This window comes from Papaver somniferum, unplaced genomic scaffold (assembly GCF_003573695.1).
Source record: "Papaver somniferum cultivar HN1 unplaced genomic scaffold, ASM357369v1 unplaced-scaffold_137, whole genome shotgun sequence".
Classification (NCBI taxonomy): domain Eukaryota; kingdom Viridiplantae; phylum Streptophyta; class Magnoliopsida; order Ranunculales; family Papaveraceae; genus Papaver; species Papaver somniferum.
This window is the reverse complement of record NW_020622934.1, coordinates 8,860,257-8,880,706: the sequence shown is the minus strand read 5'-3', so window position 1 is coordinate 8,880,706 and position 20,450 is coordinate 8,860,257. Positions and strand designations below refer to the sequence as shown.

At 36.9% G+C, this 20,450-nt stretch overlaps 1 long non-coding RNA gene and 1 pseudogene across 1 annotated transcript; one reads left to right on the top strand and one right to left on the bottom strand.

The window, feature by feature from the left end:
* Positions 1-3,793: 3,793 nt before the first annotated feature.
* On the bottom strand, positions 3,794-6,071 carry LOC113334966. Its single transcript, XR_003353065.1, has 2 exons — positions 5,449-6,071; positions 3,794-4,620 (listed from the first exon to the last, which is right to left on the bottom strand). It is a non-coding gene; the product is annotated as an uncharacterized LOC113334966 (long non-coding RNA).
* Positions 6,072-6,234: 163 nt separating this feature from the next.
* Positions 6,235-10,590, top strand: LOC113334879 (annotated as a pseudogene).
* Positions 10,591-20,450: the final 9,860 nt, after the last annotated feature.

Sequence of the window (20,450 nt, the reverse complement as noted above, 5' to 3'; positions counted from 1 at the left end):
ATATCGTAACACGACTTATGTCTCAATATAGAAGATAAAGTAGAAATATACTTTCCAAGTGATAGATGAGTTTCAGTCTCCACATACCTTTTTTTTCATGAAGTTCCACAAGATCTCCTTAGTAGTTCTTCGTCTTCAATGATGAACGCCGTGAAGTCTAATGCTCAACTGCACAATTTATCCCACTCCGAGACATCTATAAGTAGACTAAAAATAAAGACTTATAGTTTTGATCACTAACATTGACAAACAAGTTTGAGATATCAACGCTTGCGAGTTCGACCGATCATTGCTCTAACACATATATTTATTATATATGATTAGGTGTATAGTGAAAAGTATAACGTAGTTTCTAACTACATGTTAGATGATTAGACGTTTAAAACTCGACATGTATGTTTTTTCAAACTAAAAGGATTGAGTTCACCACACTAAATTACACGTGATAAGAGATAAGTTCAAGATATAAACGTATTGCTTATGTGATTCCAATAATTTGAAAACTTGTCTAGTGAAAAATTTGTAACTGGAACAGGACCGACACTCACATCGCGCATGCATCTTTTGCTAGTTGCCACAAAAATACTAGTATTTGAAAAAAAAATACCGATTATATTTACTAGTGTAACACGCATGCGCAATGCTCCTGCCGCTTGAACCGGAGGCTAGCGGGCGTCCGATCCAAAACGGATGCAATAATGCACACATAATCTGCCTGTTATTTCGGACAAAAGCTTCAGGAACTTGTGATGAGGACAATTTTGACTTGGTTTACAATGTTCTCGGTCCATATGGTATAGTCAAACACACATCTTAATAAAGACGGACTCGCAAATGTGCCTGCCACTTGAACCGGCAATGACGTCCAAGTTGCATTGAAGATAAAACTCTTACATTGTTTCTAAAATGATAAAGGAAACACGGTAGTTGATGAAGTTGTCTTTGTTGTAGGTGGAATTCACGGCACTTCTTGCTTCTTTTATTTCCAGTGCCGTAATTCTCGGACAGTTTTAGATTGACGCTTCTTGCCTCTTTCAATCAGTGTACTTGCTAATGCTAGAGGCCGAAGTTGTTTTATGACCCTAGGGCTCCAGCAAATGTTGCCACACCCTATTGTTATAACCACTTGAACTGCGAGAGATACTTGATAACATGCGAATATCATCAACAACATAAGCATAATTCGTTGCAGCTTCACTAATAATAATAAAATCATAATGAGGTGTACTTCATCAATTTTGAAACGATACAGTCGTTAAAAATAAGCTCCATTTTTTTTCTTTATAGCACGGACAGGTTATTTTCTTACCAAAAAATAATTAAACAAATCTTTTTTTTACTAAACATACATAGTATGTAGCGACAAATTCTTTGATAGCACTTCGATGATCAATCTTTAAATGATGGCATAACTTCTTAAAACATAGAAGTTGGACAACTAATATCTGCATGTCAGCTACATTTCATTGGCATAATTATTACATCTAAAGGATTGAAAAATATACGTTGGCAGATCATGACTGCTAAGTTAAGACTATAGGTTGGTGATGGCATGGCAAAGCAAGAGCCTAATAGACATGATTAGGTGTAAAGTTCCGCGACAGAGCTTCATAGGCATTCCACGCCTTTGTCATTCATAAATGGTTTAAACTGAAAAGAGAGGTATTCACCTATAAAGTATACAATTTCCAAGAGAGTAAACAAAAACATTACTGACATTACATAATTAACAACTGTAATTAAGGAGAAACAGAAGTTTAATTAAAAGAGAAAGAAGTTATTTTCATCTGGGCATTTTGTCAAAAAATTAAGGTTCAAATTGAAGTAAACCATAGAACATGCATCAATGAAAAAAAATCAGGTGGATTTGGGCATTTTGTCAAACATTTAAGGTTCAAATTAAAGTAAACCGTAGAACATTAATCAATGAAAGGAAATCAAGTGGATCTTAACATAAATTGATGGTCTAACTTGCCTAAAATAATGTTTTAACTTACCTACTTGAATTCTGGATCTTTATAAACCCCAAAGTTGTGAATCTAAATCACCTGAATCCACCCAAGTGAAGAGAAGTAGAAATTTAACTTCGATTGTGATCGTTTGATTCGTTAATACCTAATTTTTATATTTTCATTGTTGTATAGCCTCTGAGGAGAATTCCCAAATGTGACGGCTGTTAGGGAGAAGAACACGATAGAGTTTGTTTTAGTTTCGTCGGGAAGGAATATCGATTGTTGTGAGTAAGAGATCATATGGACGGCTGTAATCAACTTCCTTGTTTTTAAGTCATCTGATCCGAAAGACTTCATAAAAAGTACACACGGAAATTTGAGGTCGTATCAAAAATAGTTGGTTCTGGCTTCACAATCCCAATGAATTCTTCAAGTCGTTAACCTACAGGGTTTAGGTTTCCCGGTTGTTAGAGTTCTCCTTTATATAGTTTTCAAATCAGGGTTTTCAATCTAAGTTACCTTGGTTATAAAGCATTCAATATTCACCGTTAGATGAAAACCTGATTAAATTCAAGCTAATATCTTTCAACAGTTAGATCGAACTTAGCTTACACAAATGAAACGTACTCTCATTTAGGTTTATGTAACCATACCTAAACGTGTACACCGTGTTGGCTCAACAATAGTTAACAAAGGTTAGCCATATGAATACTCTCATATCAACCTTATTCATCTTAACCATAACTAGTTCAAATAACTCAAATGAAACTAGTTAAAGAGTTGTTCAATTGCTATATTCTCATAGAAGTATACAAGAACACAACTGAATCAAAATTGGTTTGATTCACTCGAATCAATTCATGAACATTATAGCCACGGTTTGCAAAGAATGCATTCCTTAATATATAAATGTATTCGTCCATGAGCCAACCGATTTTAGAACTTTAATTACTCAAGTATGCAAACGGGTACGTATACTTAAGTAGCCGGTCTGAGTGTGGGTCCGCCAGTATGCAAACGGGTACGCATACTTAGTACACTTCCAAATCCCAACAGAAATTTCCGGACCTATACCTTACGCAAGTATGCGTACCGGTATATGTACTTGGTACACGGAATTTCACAACTTCAAGTACGCATACATGTATGCATACTTTAGTTCCGGTCATGGATCACATACATGCAAGAATGCACAATATGTTTATAATCCAATGATGGTTAAGTATTCTAAACTCTTATTTCAATCATTGAAACTTTCTTAGAAGATGACAATAACCGTTTTCATACACTATTAACATCAAAGAAATTTTCAAGTTATTGAAATAATCATAATCGAAACATTCCAAGTTTACACCAAATGTTTGTATCACACAAATCATATAAGATGTTACTGGGAGATTTTCACATGATCAATATGAACTTGGTCGAAGCGAAAGCTTGCCAACACATATTCCAAGAAATATGTAAGTGAGTTAAGCTCAGCTCGAAATCTCAAATGAGTATAATATAAAACTATATCGTAACACGACTTATGTCTCAATATAGGATATAGAGTAGAAATAGACTTTCCAAGTGATAGATGAGTTTCAGTCTCCACATACCTTTTTGTTGATGAAGTTCCACAAGCTCTCCTTAGTAGTTCTTCGTCTTAAATGATGAACGCCGTGAAGTCTAATACTCAACTACACAATCTATCCTAGTCCGAGACATCTATAAGTAGACTAGAAATCAAGACTTATAGTTTTGATCACTAACATTGATAAACAAGCTTGAGACAGAAACGTTTGCGAGTTTGACCGAGAAGTGCTCTAACACATATGGCTAGGACATATGATTAGGTGTATAGTGAAAAGTATAACATAGTATTTAACTATATGTTAGATGATTAGACGCTTAAAACTCGACATGTATGTTTTTTTAAACTAAAAATATTGAGTTCACCACACTAAATTACACGTGATAAGAGATAAGTTCAAGCTATAAACGTATTGCTTATCTGATTCCAATAATTTGAAAACTTGTCGAGTGAAAAATTCGTAACTGGAACAGGACCGACACTCTCATCGCGCATGCATTTTTTGCTAGTTGCCATAAAAATACTAGTATTTGAAAGAAAAAAATACTGATTATATTTACTAGTATAACACTCACGCGCGATGCGCCTGCCCCTTGAACAGACGGCTAGTGGGTGTCCGATCCAAAACGGATGCAATAACGCACACACAATCTGCCTGTTATTTCAGCCAAAAGCTCCAGGCACTTGTGATGAGGATAATTTTTACTTGGTTTACAATGTTCTCGGTCCAGATGATACAGTCGAACACACATCTTAATAAAGACGGACTCGCAAATGTGCCTGCCACTTGAACCGGCAACGACGTCCAAGTTGCATTGAAGATAAAGCTCTTACATTGTTTCTAATATGATAAAGGAAACCCGGTAGTTGATGAAGTTGTCTTTGTTGTAGGTGGAATTCACGACACTTCTTGCTTCTTTTATTTCCAGTGCCGTAATTCTCGGACAGTTTTAGATTGACGCTTCTTGCCTCTTTCAATCAGTGTACCTGCTAATGCTAGAGGCCGAAGTTGTTTTATGACCCTAGGGCTCTAGCAAATGTTGCCACACCCTATTGTTATAACCACTTGAACTGCGAGAGATACTTGATAACCTGCGAATATCATCAACAACATAAGCATAATTCGTTGCAGCTTCACTAATAATAATAAAATCATAATGAGGTGTACTTCATCAATTTTGAAACGATACAGTCGCTAAAAATAAGCTCCATTTGTTTTCTTTATAGCACAGACATGTTATTTTCTTACCAAAAAATAATTAAACAAATCTTCTTTTTACTAAACATACATAGTATGTCGCGACAAATTCTTTGATAATACTTTGATGATCAATATTTAGATGATGGCATAACTTCTTAAAAAATAGAAGTAGGACAACTAATACCTGCACGTCAGCTACATTTCATGTGCGTAATTATTACATCTAAAGGCTCGAAAAATATGCGTTGGCAGATCATGACTGCTAAGTTAAGACTACAGGTTGGTGATGGCCTGACAAAGCAAGAGCCTAATAGACATGATTAGGTGTACAGTTCCGCGACAAAGCTTCATAGGCATTCCACGCCTTTGCCGTTCATAAATGGTTTAAACTGAAAAGAGAGGTATTCATCTATAAAGTATACAATTTGCAAGAGCGTAAACAAAAACATTACTGATATTACACGGTTAACAACTGTAATTAAGTAGCAACAGAAGTTTAATTAAAAGAGAAAGAAGTTATTTTCATCTGGGCATTTTGTCAAACAGTTAAGGTTCAAATTGATGCATCAGTGAAAACAATCAGGTGGATTTGGGCATTTTGTCAAACAGTTAAGGTTCAAATTAAAGTAAACTATAGAATATTAATCAATGAAAGGAAATCAAATGGATCTTAACATAAATTGATGGTCTAACTTGCCTAAATTAATGTTTTAACTTACCTACTTGAATTCTGGATCTTTAGAAACTCCAAAGTTGTGAATCCAAATCAGCTGAATCCACCCAAGTGAAGAGAAGTAGAAATTTAACTTCGATTGTGATCGGTTGATTCGTTAATACCTAATTTTTCTATTTTCATTATTGTGTAGCCTGTGAGGAGAATTTTCAAATGTGACGGATGTTAGGGAGAAGAACACAATAGAGTTTGTTTTCGTCTCGTTGGGAAGAAATATCGGTTGTTGTGAGTAAGAGATCAGATGGACGGCTGTAATCAATTTCCGTGTTTTTAAGTAATCTGATCCGACAGACTGCATAGAAAGTATACATGAAAATTTGAAGTCGTACCAAAAAGGCCTATTTTCTTTATATCAGTATGTAAGATAATTTTTGTTTTTTTTTGAAGGCAATACTGATCGTAGCATATCCCAACTAGTTCTCCTGGAAGATGTTTTCCATCATTATGTAAGATAATTCAAACTGCAACAGCTTTGTCTCATATCCTTCTCCCATAAAAGGCTCTTACTTTTGTCCTTTTCCAGAAAACTTTATCCTTTCATCCAACGGGGACCTATAAATTTCAAATTTTCACAATCACATCAAGATTTTTCGACCGTTACAAATTCAAGCTTTCTTTCTCATTATTTTATCACTTTTCTTCACGTACTCCCAAAATGATCTAATTCAAATTTTCAAATCTGACCGTTGCAGGCCTCTGTTTTGACTTCACTTCTTTATTATTTTCCCCAACAATCATCTTAAAATCATCTTCTTCCATCAAAATCTTATAATTTCATATTAAACTACTCATATTTTCTTCATCTCTCTTCTCTCTCTCTCTTTTACAGTAATCTTTCTTTTGAGTTCTTTTTATCAAAAAATTTCTGGGTTTTTGGCCCCTTTGAAAACCCTGTTAGTTCTTGAAAGAAAATTACAGAAAAAACATGGTTCAAATGGCTACTTCTTCTTCATCTCCGGTGAAGATTACAGTTTCTTCGGAGGGTAAAGTAAATGGGTTTCGAAATTTAGGGTTAACAAGTCCAATTAGACGTGTTTCTTTGTCTAACAATCAAAATTCTCCACTTAGTAATAACAGAGGAGGAAACAGAACATCAAGTGGTGGAAGATATTCGAATTCTGTAACTAAAGATGAGATTCAAGAAGAACCCAGTTCTGAATTTGTCAGTTATACAGTTCATATTCCCCCAACCCCAGATCATCAAATCGGTTTATCTTCTTCTCAAACTAGTTTCCCACAGGAAGAACGGAAAGTATTTGATGAAAAGCGTGAGAGAGGTTTTATCACCAGTACTTTGTTTACAGGTGGGTTTAATTCTGTTACTAGAAGTCACGTAATTGATACTTCAATTGATGATTCTGAAGGGATGGTTAAAACCTTACAAGGAACGATTTGTAGAATGAATGGATGTGATGGGAAAGCTATTCAAAGAGATTCAAAGGTTCCATGTGAATGTGGTTTCAAGATTTGTAAAGAATGTTATGTGGAATGTCTTGATAGAGGTAAAGGACAGTGTCCTGGTTGTAAAGAACCATACAGAGAAGTTGGTTATGAAGATGAAGAAACTGATTCAGGTTCTGAACAGGAAGATGATGAACCTCGTCCTTTACGTTCTGTGAAAGATTTTAAAACTGATAATAGGTTTTCAATTGTGAGATCTTTTAAAGCTCCACAAAATACCGAGTTTGATCATAGCAGATGGCTTTTTGAGACCAAAGGGACTTATGGATATGGTAATGCTGTTTGGCCTAAAGATGGGTATGTTAATGGATCAACGGTGAACGAGTTTGAGTATCCTTTCAGAGAAAAAAGTAGCCGTCCTTTAACTAGGAAAGTTGGGGTTTCTGCTGCTATTATCAGTCCGTACAGGTAATTTCTCCCTTCGGTACTGTTCTTTTTGTTTAATTATCAAGCCCATGAAGTTTAATTATCATCTATCTGTATTATGTGATCTTGATTATTTGGGTAGAATATGTTCAATATACAATGGATAATATGTTCCTGCATGTACTGATTTAGTTCGTTTAGTTCATCAAGATTGGCTAGCTTAGTAGGTATTAGGTACTGATAGAGTGTAACTCATTGTCTACTTTATACAATAGCTTAGCACAATATATTGCTATTAGAAAACGTATAATGTTTTCCTGTGATAGCTGATTTGTCTCCACTTTATTTATTTTTGGTTAATTTGGTAGTTGCCAGTGAAGGAGAAGTTGAAGCTTGCTATTGTATGTGTAGTAACATCTTTTTTGCTTGTACTACAGGTTGCTTATGCTTGTCCGTTTCATTGCACTAGGGTTCTTCCTTACATGGAGAATTAAACATCCTAACCATGAGGCTATGTGGTTATGGGGAATGTCAATTACTTGTGAACTTTGGTTTGCACTATCATGGCTTCTTGATCAGCTTCCAAAACTCTGCCCTGTCAACAGAGTTACTGATCTCAATGTACTAAAAGATCGTTTTGAATCCCCGAGTTTAAGCAACCCGAAGGGAAGATCGGATCTTCCTGGTATAGATGTTTTCGTTTCTACAGCTGACCCAGAAAAGGAGCCTCCTTTAGTCACTGCCAACACCATTCTTTCAATTTTGGCTGTTGAGTATCCGGTGGAGAAAATCGCTTGTTATCTATCTGATGATGGAGGAGCACTTCTAACATTTGAAGCTCTAGCTGAAACTGCAAGTTTTGCTAGAATATGGGTTCCTTTTTGCAGAAAACACAAGATAGAGCCAAGAAATCCAGAGGCCTACTTTGTACAGAAGCGAGATTTTCTAAAGAACAAAGTTCGGCTTGATTTTGTTAGAGAAAGGAGACAAGTGAAGAGAGAGTACGATGAATTTAAAGTAAGGGTTAATTCCTTGCCTGAGTCGATAAGGAGACGATCAGATGCTTATAACACTCAAGAAGAGCTAAGAGCAAAGAAGAAACAGGTGGAATTGGGTGATAATCTTTCTGATCGTATCAAGGTTCCAAAGGCTACATGGATGTCAGATGGATCGCATTGGCCAGGTACATGGCCTTCTGCTGAGACAGATCACTCGAGAGGGGATCATGCCGGTATAATTCAGGTATAGTACCACTTGTAGTTTTCTGTTAGTTAATTTGTTTCATCATTCAGTATGATTTGATGTCATAGATACTCGGATTTCTAAGTTGTTCCTTTTCTCTGTAGGCAATGCTAGCACCACCAAATTCTGAACCAGTAATGGGTTGTGAAGCAGATGAAGAGAACTTAATCAACACACTGGATGTTGATATCAGGTTGCCAATGTTGGTGTATGTATCTAGAGAGAAAAGACCAGGTTATGATCATAACAAAAAAGCTGGGGCCATGAATGCTCTAGTTCGAACCAGTGCAATTATGTCTAATGGTCCATTTATTCTCAATCTAGACTGCGATCACTATATCTACAACTCTTTGGCTCTAAGAGAAGGAATGTGCTTCATGTTAGATAGGGGTGGTGATAGAATTTGCTATGTTCAATTTCCTCAAAGATTTGAAGGTGTTGATCCTAGTGATAGATACGCAAACCACAACACAGTATTCTTTGATGTGAGCATGAGAGCACTGGATGGGTTGCAGGGTCCAATGTATGTCGGAACGGGCTGCATTTTTCGAAGAATCGCTCTGTATGGTTTCAGTCCTCCAAGGGCTACAGAACACCATGGATGGCTTGGTTCAAGGAAAATTAAATTGTTTCTCAGAAATTCCAAGAAAGCGAAGTGGGAAAATGAAACAGTTGTGGCAATTAATGGAGAACATAATGAGGTTGATGATGATGCAGAAATTGAATCTCAACTTCTTCCTAGGAGGTTTGGGAACTCTACTAGTCTAGTGGCCACTATCCCAGTTGCAGAATATGGAGGAAGACTGATTGAAGAACTTCTATGAAGGGGTAAACAAGGTAGGCTAGCTGGTTCGCTTGCAGTGCCTCGTGAGCCATTAGATGCTGCAACAGTTGCAGAGGCCATTAGTGTCATATCTTGCTTCTACGAAGACAGGACAGAATGGGGTCGAAGAGTAGGTTGGATATATGGCTCAGTTACGGAAGATGTTGTCACGGGCTATAGGATGCATAATAGAGGATGGAGATCAGTATACTGTGTTACCAAAAGGGATGCCTTCCGCGGGTCAGCTCCAATCAACCTAACTGACCGACTCCATCAAGTACTGAGATGGGCAACTGGTTCTGTTGAGATCTTTTTCTCCCGAAATAATGCACTCTTTGCAAGTCGTAGAATGAAATTTCTGCAGAGGATTGCATACTTCAATGTCGGAATGTACCCTTTTACATCAGGCTTCCTTATTATTTACTGCATCCTACCTGCAGTTTCTCTTTTCACAGGTCAGTTCATAGTGCAGTCCCTCAGTGTGACCTTCCTTCTGTTCTTGTTGATCATTACAGTTACTCTATGCTTGCTTGCCATCCTTGAGATCAAATGGTCTGGTATCGCACTCGAGGAATGGTGGCGAAATGAACAGTTCTGGTTGATTGGTGGTACGAGCGCCCACCCGGCTGCTGTCTTACAAGGGCTACTGAAAGTAATAGCTGGTGTTGATATCTCATTTACATTGACATCAAAATCCTCCACACCTGAAGACGGAGATGATGAGTTTGCTGAGCTGTATGTAGTTAGGTGGAGTTACTTGATGGTTCCCCCAATCACAATTATGATGCTGAACATGATTGCAATTGCTGTTGGAGTGGCAAGGACAATGTACAGTCCATACCCACAATGGAGCAAGCTTCTTGGAGGTGTGTTTTTCAGTTTCTGGGTATTGAGTCATTTATACCCATTTGCCAAGGGATTGATGGGAAGAAGAGGGAAGATTCCTACCATAGTATTTGTTTGGTCTGGATTGCTTTCGATCATTATTTCATTGCTGTGGGTTTACATTAGCCCTCCTTCTAGTATTCAGGGTGGGCTCGGGAAGTTTGAGTTCCCTTGATATTCAGTCAACCCCAATACCACAACTAGTACTATTATTAGAGGCATATATAGCGAAAAAATTGAAGCTTCTCAGCTTCATATCTAATCTTTTTTCACTGGATTTAGACTTGTATTGCAATATATATAGTCTGTAACAAGTATTCTTGTTAATCTTCAATTGTTGCTACTTTTTCATATTAAACTGTACCTAACAGTATATTTGAAGGTATGATTTATAGTAAAGTTTATTTGCAAAGAAACGGAATATTAACAGAATCGTATTCAAGCCTATCGCCAAAGTGGCTGCAAACTTGCTGTGACAGACTGAATTTTGTTTCGGGAAGACCATTTCATTGCATGAGAATACAGAATATGAGATGTTGCAGTGGTGGATATGGAACAAAATGAAAAAACTCCTGTTTCAATCCCCAAGCGGTTAGGCTAGCTAGACTGCATGTTGTGTAGTATTATTTTGTAGTTCAAAATCTGGAGCCAGCATCGATATCATATCAACCATATCTGCATCTTAATGGTTGAGAGGGGAATGAATAAAGATTCATATTCATTGTCCCATATCTGGACAATAACAATTGTCCCAGTTCTAGAGTTATCGATCCCAAAGTAATGGTATCAACAAGCGTAACAGGGTATATATCAACAAGTTCTTATAATGTGTACGACAGATACATGATGTCTAGGATCGATCGCAATCAACATCGAATACGATCCCAATCAACATCTTATAATCTGTTGTGAAATCCTAAACTTGAGAACCAAATATATCTCCAAGGAAATACCAATTGGTCCTACAAATAATATATTAGAGACAGTCTAGTCCAGTGGACCTAGTCAATTGTCTGTTTGGTCCTATTTGGTAATATAAATTATAATTTGGTCCTAAAAATTATGGTTTGGTCCTAGGATGATGTCATGGATGATGTAAATGTCACCTTGTAGTGGCAGAAATACCCTTTTGGATAAGAACCATATATATAGTCAAAAAGTAAGAGAGAATAAATCATTCTCAGATTTACTTCCTCTCTCATCTTTCCAGATCTAATCTCTTTCTCTTTTTCTTTCTTCTTCTTTTTCCTCCTGTTAATGGCGTCTCCATTTTTTTCTTCTATTTTTCTTCCTGCTGCTGTAAACGATGGTGATGAAGGTGAAAATCGATTTAGATATTTAGATCGGTAGTTGTAGACGATGAATACGATGATGTTGGTACTGTTGAATACGATTTTTTTAGTTTTTTTTTCCTTTTTCTGCTGCTGTTGACGATGAAGAAGATGAAGATATGTTATTGCTGCTGCTGTTGACGATGAAGACGATGGTGTTAATCTTGATTTTGATGATGATGATGAAGAAGATGAAGATGATGGTGTTAATCTTGATTTTCTTTTTTCTGCTGCTGTTGACGATGAAGATGATGAAGAAGATGAAGATATGTTGTTGCTGCTGCTGTTGACGATGAAGACGATGGTGTTAATCTTGATTTTGATGATGAAGATGAAGAAGATAAAGATCTGCTACTGCTACTGCCATTGATGATGAAGACGGTGGTGTTTTTGAAGACGAAGATGTTGCTGCTGTTGTTGAAGACGACGAAGATGATGAAGATGATGATGCTGCAGTTCATTCCAGAAATGAACCCTGCTTTTATATGGAGTTCATTCCAGAAATGAACTCTGTTTTTATATGGAGTTCATTTCTGAAATGAACTCTGTTTGTTTAGGTTGTTATATGGAGTTCATTTCTGGAATGAACTCTTATATGGACTTCATTTCTGGAATGAACTCTGTTTTTTTAGGTTTTTGTATGGACTTCATTTCTGGAATGAAGTCTGTTTATTTAGGTTTTTATATGGAGTTCGTTTCTGGAATGAAGTTTGTTTATTTAGGTTGTTATATGGACTTCATTTCTAGAATGAAGTCTGTTTTTTTTTTAGATTTTTGTATGGACTTCATTTCTGGAATGAACTGCTACAAGAAAATAAATAAAAATTAACACAGAATGGTATTTTTGTCAGTTTAATATTTTTAAATAATTATGGACCAAACAGTAAAGGCGTTTGACCAAAGGACCAAACAAACATGGTCCCACATAAAAAAGGACCAAACGATATTTTTCCCATATATCTCATGCCTCAGATACTATACCTTCGGCAAAACTCTAGTGTGGATTTCCTCTTAGGAATATCCTAGTCCTTCGGCTAGAAGAAAAACCTAGTTTCGATGGACGTTTTCTAATTAAACTAGATAGATAGATGAGGTACATAAATTTTATTTTTTGATAAACAAGGAATATTTTCGTTAATAGGTATGAATCAGACCCGATTATATGAGAGAAAAAATGGTTTTTCTGGGAATTAAACTCTAACCATTTAGTTTGTTTTTCTATTTGAGAAAGATGTGCTCCCAAAATAGTAGTGATTTGCTCAAATCTCTTGTAACTAGTGATAAAGATTTGTGGGAATTATATAAATGACTAGTGATGAGTGCCAAATATTGTATATATTTATCCCTTTTTGTTGGCATTTTAACTCATCTTTTGTGCATTAATTCTACATTTTATCCCATATTCTGTATTTTCATTGTTTTCAAGAATAAATATTTTTATTAATTAATTTTGCATTTTTAGGTAATAAATAAAGTTCGGATGAGTCGCGGAGCGAAAAGAGCAGAAAAGTAGTGAAAAGCCGGGAGAAATCACGCAAGGAAGCCGCGAAGAATGGTGCGCACAACCTCATTTTCTACACACAAAAACGCCTCCGTTCTCAGCCGTCAGATCAGTTCCCAGAAGCATCCGATGGTCGCTCCTTCACAGAACATCAAAATCTGAAGTCTCTGCCAAGCACCACAGCGCTGAAATTTCAAGCCTTCAGATTAGATGGTAGTTGAATCCAACGGTCGCTCTCTTGCTGTGCATCGAAGTTTGATATCTCCGCCTAACACTACAACACCTAACTCCATCTGGCGTCGTTGATTTTGTTGTATTATATAATCCAGCGGTCGCTACAAACTTCACTTCATCTCACCGTCCGATTGATCTTTCATCTCCCTATCCCACGGCTCAGCGTCGCAGATCATCAAACTCGATACACTCGCCTCACACCCTAGCGACCGAGCACCTACACCCCAAACAAACGCACCCTTCCCCATTCTGTCGAACCCATCTCCTCCACCAACCCCCTCTGCAGAACCATCATACTCTGTACCACCACCATGTCCGTCTCCATCACCACCACCTCACCCCAAATCACTCCACTGTTTTCTCCCCAACTCTATTCTACCTAAACCCATCATCACCATCACGTACCATCTCTTTAGCATCACTAATAACCTCAATTTCTCATCTCTCTGCTCACTGAAAACCTAGGTGAGAAATTGGGGATATAAGTGATGATTAAAGCAACAATTGAAGCATGAGAGGAACGAGAAGAAGCAGGAGAAGAGTGGGTCGACGAGATGGAGCGAGTATCTCATCAACAGTAGGTAAATCAATTTCACCAAACCCTAGTTCTACTGATTTTGGGGGAAAATTGGGGGAAAACCCAATGATGTGTAATGGGTATAAATTGATGTTATGTGAAGTGTGTAGGGGACACTGTATATCTCTCTGGACTAGCCAGTAGAGAATTGAGCTAAATTTTTATGAATTTCAATTTCAGTGCTTATCTGTTGACAGTTGAAATTTGCTTATGTTTGTAGTTGTATGATATGTTGCAAATTGTGTCTAAATTATATCTTATGACGAATGTATGTTGCTACTTCATGGTTAGCATGAGCTAATCAGCATCAGGCCAAGGCTCAGTGAAGCCTTGTGCACTGTCATGTGACTAGAAGCTAGGATGGTTCTCCTGTTGCTGTGTTTTGATTGAGCAAATGGGAGATACCAATGCTCATAGAGCCTGTGATTGGCTGTACTGTCAAAAGACAGCCAATGCTAGGGGTAGACTAGTGAGCAATTTGGTGTTCTTCCATTTCTAGATGTATGCTTAGGAACAAACATAACCTAGAAACATGTCATTTGATTAGGACACAAGGTGGATCATAAGCCTTGGCTTACCCACCAATTCCCTCTCAGAAACTTTCATTTTTCAGTCCTGTGTGCTTGTATTTCAGTTATTTTCTTGCCTTTTATTTTCTTGCACTTTGAAGCCTTTTGTGCACTGAAGTCAGTGCACAAACTCACCCTGCCCTTGGCTTCCAAGCCTTGGTTATTTGCTGCTTTTCTTGGCTGTTTCTTTGCTGCTTTACCTTCCAAGCCTTGGTTATTGTCTGTGCTTCTTTTCCTAGCTTGTTTCTTTATTGCTTTACCTTGCATCTTTGGTTCATGCCATTTACATGCCCTTAGCTCACTGCCATAGTGCATTGTCACCATTGTTAGCCTAGGAAAACTTCTTATATGCTCCTCTCCCTGTGGACAAACCCCTACTCACCCTTTTATTACAAATCTTGACCTTGTATACTTGCAAGTGTTTCTGTGTGCTTTCTAATCATCACACCAACTAGGGCTGCACAAACCCGACTCAACCCACCGACCCAACCCACACCCGCCTGAAATTACCCACACCCGACCCAACCCATCTAGGAGCGGGTCGATTATGGGTCACAACATCAAAACCCATAGTATTTTGGGTCGACTATGGGTCAAAGCTTCCCTCACCCGACCCAACCCACCCACCCACCTAAATATTTCTTAGTTAATATTAACCCTTAGATTACCTATCCTAGATGAATCACAACCGTTGAAGTAGTGATATATAATACCTAAACCTAAATCGCTAACTTCACTTCAGTCTTCACTTCTTCAATCACTTCCTTGAATAGTCTTTTATCTTTTGAGCTTCGAACAATTGAACTCATTTCTTGTAATTTGTATGCACTTTGCAACTTTGCACCAACTTCTTACTTCTCTGGATTATAATTATCATTTTTTTACACTTGACTTTGGGTCAGTTCTTTAATTGTCATCTGTAAGAGTCTTAGGTAAGTCTGTAACTTTTTTTTTGATGCAATGTAACTGTAATGTGTATTTTATGGTGGGTAACCCACCACCCACCCGACCCAACCCATTTTAATGTGGGTCGGGTGAAAACCGACCCATTGTTATGTTGGGTTGGTTGTGGGTGACAACTTCTGCTACCCACCATCAGTGGGTTGGGTGGTGGGTGAGGCCAAACCCGACCCAAACCGACCCATGTGCAGCCCTATAAATGACCCTCCTTTTCATGGCCTTCACAACTACCCTTATCCTACAATAAAAATACCCCTTTCCATCTCTAATCCCATCAGGGGTCCATTAAGGTTTTCATTTATTCCAAATTGGCCCTCCTATCGTTTTTATCTACTTCCCCTTTTTCTTCTTCTTCGTCTTCATTTCTAATTAGCAGCGAACCATCCATCTCCATCGCTCCACCACCACCACCAGCATCTTCATCGTCACCACCTCTGCAAATACTCCCATATTCTATAATTGATTTTTAAAATCAGATCCAAAGAAATCCAGATCTGATTTTTTAGGTTTTGAAATCTAGTTTTGAGCAAAGTCTGCGAACGACTGGTTGTCGCTGTTGGCATTGAAGATGGTGGTGTGATTCGATTTGATTTGATTAAGAAAAGGAGATCTGAGAGTTGTTACGATAAAATTGATCCGAGACAGTATATATGATGGCTTTAATGGACGATTGAGTTCAAGATGATGAAATTCAATTGAAGAAATTGATACGAGATTGAACTTGTTACAGCCTTGGATGGTTGATTTTCGAAGGAATTGGAGGTTGGTTTGATGGGTGATTGCTCAAGATTTTAGGCAGAATTGAAAGAGAAATAAGAAGGCAGGATGAGTACTGCTGTGGTGTGAGTGATGAAGATTGAAGTAGAACTAGAGAAACAAATCGTAGCCAAAACTGATACACAAAGATGTAGGCGAGGTTAATTGAATTTCGAGATGGTTATGTTGTGTGAATCAATGGGATATGTTGGAGATGATGAACCTGTTGTTACTGAGAAGTAATGGTGTGTTCGAATATGAAGCTTCTAATGTTTCTAATGGATTGTGATTAAAATGATTAGATGAATGTGTGGGAATTACAGGGTATATATATGGAATTATGAAGAGAGGAGTAATGAAGATAACGGTTGCGGCGGTGGTGGTGACAGTGGTGGAGGATGTATGTACATAATTAATTCTTATTAATCATGGGATCAACTTCTACTGTCGACCATTTTTATGGGATCAACTTCTGTTGTTGATCCAATAAATGGATCAACTCCTGTTGTTGATCCAATAAATGGATCAACTCCTGTTGTTGACACCATTTTTTATGGGATCAACTACTTTTGTTGATCCATTTACTGGGCTCAACTTCCATTGTTGACCCAAAAAAGTTGGAGTTTTTTTCACGTATTGTATCAACAAAGGAAATTGATCAACTTTTGGTTGTTGGTACCAGATTTTGGGATCAACTTTGGTTGTTGACTCCATTCACTGGGATCAACTTCCATTGTTGACCCAAAAAATTGGGAATATTTTTCAGTTATTTTTTAAACAAAGAAAATTGATCAACTTTGGTTGTTCACACCAGATTTTGGAATCAACTTTGGTTGTTGACTCCATTCAGTGGGATCAGCTTCCTTTGTTGATACACAAAAACTTGAATATGTACTAGTAAAGTTATTTTTGAACTTTTAATTTTTGGATCAACTTTAGTTGTTGACACCAATATTTAGTGGTAGTGGCGGAGGCGGCGGCGGTGGTGTCGGCGACGGCGACAGAGTGGTGGTGGCGACGGCAGAGTGGTGGTGGTGGTGGTGGTGGTGGTGGTGGAGGTGGTGGTAGTAATGGAATATTAGTGGTGGTTGTAATTAGTAAGTGGTAGTGGTGGTGGCGGCGATGTTGGTGGTGGAATGGTGGTGATGGTGGTGGCGGTGATGGTGGTGGAATGGTGGCGGTGGAATGGTGGCGGTGAAGTTGATAGAGAAATAAATTTCTTGTATTTTGAAATAAAGAAAAATATTATACAAGTGAGGGTATTAAGGTAATCTATTTTTGTATGGATAAGGTTTTTAAATGATATGGGTATATTTATTGTTGTATAAGGGTATATTTATTGGGTGTCAAAACTAAGGGTATTTAATTAATATACCCTAAAGATTTCGTCGTCAAAAAGATCATTGATGAAGATTCCATTATCGGATAAGATTCTAATGAAGATTCTGTCATTGGAGACAATAAAGATGGAGAACTTCGTTGGAAAGCATCACTATTGGTTATAAAACCCAACCAGTAACTAAAAACCGTCACTAAAGCGAAAATAAACCTCTAAAGAAGAAATAAAATCACCAAAATGGTGTAGATAAGTAGAAAACATAATAACAACTAAGATAAAACGACTAACTAACTTAGAAAGTAAGAAATAATGAAGAAATCTCCCGGCTCCGTTCAGTTTTATCGGTGGTGTTTTGTTAAAGAAAAAGGAGTGAGAGAGAGGGGATTTCACTTTTATCGTATTCTTTCTCAGTAAATCTATATTTTATTTAACCTTGAGAAACCTCTTGGAAATATTAACACCTCCATTATCTCGTGTGATAGTGGTGAAGACTCTTCTAGGAATTTAAGAGAAAAGAAGCCTCGAATTAGAACAACAAGTAAAAGACATCTTGGTGAACAAATAATAACGATAAAAAAGCGGTAAAACATCTTTGATGCACAAAACAACAAAATGGTTAAACCCTCTTTGATGAAGAAATGAGCAAATGGTTAGAATTTCTTTTGACATAGTTAAGGAGCAGGGTGAAGTATTCTTGATGGACTATGAACCATGGTGGAAGAAATGTTCTCAATGGTTCTAGAGTTCACTGCGTTTGAGGCGAGGCTGTCGAACCTAGTAATGCTTTTTACACGAGATGGTGCATAGGGAGATCGTTTTCGATTTCTAGAATATTATGGGTCGTAAATTCTGTATGTCCAGACTGAGTCCGATTTTGTACACACTTTATGAAAATCGTACATGTGACATTTTAGCCTCACCACTAATTTAATTTACATAAAATTGGTTAAAAAGACCAAAATCAACAATTCCTGGATGAAATGGACAGTTAGATTTTGATACTGTTTAAATGGACAAAAATGTAAAAATAGGCAGGATGTAACCAATTTCATCGTGCCCATTTTCAAATATTTTTCTTATTTTTAATTTACACAGGATGTATCCAGTTTCATCCTTGCTATTTTTTAAATTTAAGATAGGATGAATCCAGTTTCATCCTTGCTATTTTTATTTTGGCCATTTCACCCAAACTATTTTTTACTTGTCCATTTGAATCGTGATTTAAAAATATTTGGACAAATGATCCATTTTCCATTTAATTTAGGGATTTATGCAAGAGAGTCGAAATTCTAAACATGGATGGTAATATGTCATCCGTTAACTAATCAATCAATCAAATTAACATGATAAATATACATTCTTCAGAGAAGTGTCGCACATAATTGGACCCGTCCAAACCTTATCTATCTTAGTAAATTCTCCACTATGGACGTGGTATGAATACCATGTCGGTTTCCACTGCAAGGTGTTTTCTTAATCAACAAACTAGCGGATAACCCGTGCCGTAATGACACAACATTGTTGTAAGAAAATATAATTCTGATGGGGTATTTTCATGCTGGACGGTGGCGGGGATTATTATCAGGAGAAAGAGCGGTTCAGAAATAAAATCGATAACAAAATCAAGAATCGTAAAAGTCTTGAATTTTCGATTTAGAAGAGCGTGTCAGGGGATTAATTATATATATTAATTACTAAAAGTATAATTTTAAGGATAAATGATAACATGCGAAAGGCACTTATGAGTTTATAGATGAAAGCGAATCTCACGATCTACCTTCCCAACAGATGCTTACCAGATGTTAAAATATTCCAAAAACATAAGGGTTATTCTGTAATTGTAGTGCAAAACATAACCTTGAAAAATCAAGTTTTCTATGGTGCTTTCATTTTCTAGTTCGTGTATTTATCTCTATCATATTACAAAACACTTTATTTAAGAAACCTATTATTGGAGTTTCACTTTTCAATAGAGAGGTTTCATAAGGACTCATAGTGAACTAGATAGTTGGCTAAGGGGGTCTAAAGGCATATAAAAATTCGAAATTACCCTTCCATCTATACAAAGAAATATTAAATTACCCTCTCGTTAATTAAAAAAAACCTAATCACAAAATAAAAACTAATCAAAATCATGACTCTTCTTCTCCTTCATTTCCTCTCCTCGAAATAGCTCTTCTTCTCCTTTATTTCCTCTCCTCGTCTTCTTTACCCGCAACTCTTTTTCTTTCCAATTTTTTTTTTGTGTCCGGTTAATCTACCATTCAAAATGTTTACAATCGTCGATTAAAATTGATACTAAAGACTGGAAGAAAAGGATTCACTAAAATTCTATTAAAATTAGAGTTTAAAATGCAGTCAAATTTCATTGAAAATTATAGTTAAAAATGCAGTTACGGTTGGGTGCTCTTCATATCCCAACCGTAATTTGGATTTTCTAAATTTGCATGTGATACTAGGGTTGGGTTTTTATAACCGCAATATTGTTACGGTTGGTTTCGAGTGAGATTTAAAGCAACCGTTGGTTTCGAGTAAGATTTAAAGCAACCATAATTATCCTGGAGGTTTCAAATGGTTTTTAGTTTACGGACCCTGTTACTTGAATTCTGTATTTCATTTTTCACACTATATAAGGACCATAGATCAGAATATATCCAATGATCATAATTTTAGGCTAAATCTGCTTAATTCCCGTCTTGGTGCAGAGCCGGGATATATTCTTTTACGATTTTACAAATATTTTGTATATCTTTTGTTAGGAAACTTCACCAGGACGATAATTTTTCGTCTTCTTGATATGGAAAGATACGGAAATATATGGTATTTTATCGTATAGAGTTTCAAATAATGATAGAGATAAGGTTCAAACTACCGTTAGCATAATAGGAATCGAAGAAGAAAGGGGACCATAAAGAATATGGGAAGAGAAGAGTATTCGTTTTGT